Below are 2,020 nucleotides of genomic sequence, written 5' to 3'. Positions count from 1 at the left end.
CTCTAGTACCCCATATTGTCACCTCCAGCAGTGATTCCTGAGCACAAAGCCAGGAGTAAGCCCTGAGCACCACTGGGGTGGCCCCAATACCAAAAACAAAAAGTAAACATTACAATAATAATGTCACTTGCTGGGTGCCAGGCACAGTTCTGAAACAAATGCATACAGTATGATATAGCTGTATCAATTGCTCTCCATTTCATCTGTGAGAATACCGAGGTGCAGGAGTTTGTGTAATGGGATTCTGGTTAAAAATCTGAGTGCCTGCTGGAGCGATAGTACAGCAGTAGGGCACTTGCCTTGCATGCGGCTGACCTGGGTTCCATCTCCGGCATCCTATATGGTCCCCAAGAACTGTCAGGAGAAATTTCTTGAGTTCAGTATCAGGAGTAACCCTTGAGGATCTCTCAGTGTGGCTCAAACAACAAAACAAACAAATTGAAGAAGGTGCTGCAGTTAAGTGGTACCTCAGTGATCCCACCTGCTCTTCATCTACTCTGCTAATGTTGTCTCTGTCTTGGAGATGAGGAAGGAGAGAGCACTGCAGGCTGAGTGTATGCTTTGCTTTGCACAGGAGACCCATCCCTCACCTCCACCCCCCCCCAAAAAAAAAAGGCAGTTGGGGAGCTGAGTACAGGTTAAGATAAGGTGTTTGGCTTCCTTATGTGGCCAGCCTTCGTTTGATTCCTGGCACCACACATGGTTCCCTGAGCACTTCTAGGAGTGATCCCTGAGCACAGAACCAGGGGTAAACTCAGCACTGCTAGAAGTAGCTCTCAAACAATAACAACAACAACAACAAAGAAGGAAGAAGGAGGAAGAGGAAAGAGGAAGCGGAGGAGAGAAGGAGCCAATTTAGGTCAGCCCCCAGACTCCTGTCCCATCTCCGCTAATGGGCACTTGGTCTTATTTTCCTTCCACAGGCACAGGAAAGGAAGCATCAGCAGAGGTATCTCTTTTCCTGGGCCTGTCCCTCTGCAGCGCCGGCCAGCAGCAAGCTGAGGGTTCCAGGTCTCAGGTCTCGAAGCTGCAGGGGACAGCCAAATAGGGACCATCCTGGACTTGGACTTGAAGGATATGTACTCATAGGACTCCACAGATCCCCTGTGGGCACCGAGCGCTGAGGATACTAAGATGGCTAAGATGGAGGCCGACCTTTAATGAGTGTGGCATAGGCCAAGGACATGCCAGCAGGCTGACAGCCACTGCTGAGGGACCCCAGGTTTAGGTCCTTAGTAGAGTTAAGCCACCCTGGCCTGAGAATGCTGCTCTCACCTCAAGCTTTGCCCTGCCCTGGTGGAGAGCTCTCTTTAGGAGCTCTTTCAGGCCTGGGGCTCCGCTCTCAGCCCCCCAGGCAGGCAGGCAGGCCCGCTGACATCTTTGCAGAACTGCACTTCAAAGGAGCCCAAGGCTCCAGGCATGCTTAGGGTTCCTCCCTCCCCTCTTCACCCTCTTGAAATGCATTGCAGAGAGATCTCTCTGCTCCACGTGGGGATTAGAAAGTCAGGCATATGCAAGAATGAAACACTTCTGAATCCTCTCCTTTCAAGGGCAGTGCCACTGACCCCGTTCTTTCTGTGTGGGGAAGGGGGCTAACCTCCAACGTGCCACACCTGAGCCGACCCTTGGGTCTCAGTCTTCTCCCTGGTGAAGGGGATGGTATCAATAATCTACTTTGGAGGATTAAGGTGTGTGTGGGTGGGGGGCGAGGGTGGGGGGGTTGCGGTTAGCCACACCCAGCAGTGCTTGGTGCTTACTCCCCGCTCTGTGCTCAGGAATCACTCCTGGTGGGGCCCAGGGGATTTTATGTGGTGCTGGGGATTGAACCCAGGTTGGCTGTGTGCAAGGCAAGCACCTTATCCACTATACTATCTCACCTGCTTGGTAGAGCTGTTTTCTACTGAATCTGTGTACTCGTCCGCATGGAGAAGGGCCTCTTCCTCTGTAAAAGCAGACTTCTGCACCTTCTCAGAAGTCTGCAGCTTTGGATGGTGAATGCTTAGCCTCATGTTACAAAAAG

Source organism: Sorex araneus, chromosome X (genome assembly GCF_027595985.1).
Source record: "Sorex araneus isolate mSorAra2 chromosome X, mSorAra2.pri, whole genome shotgun sequence".
Lineage (NCBI taxonomy): Eukaryota > Metazoa > Chordata > Mammalia > Eulipotyphla > Soricidae > Sorex > Sorex araneus.
This window is presented reverse-complemented; position numbering follows the sequence as displayed.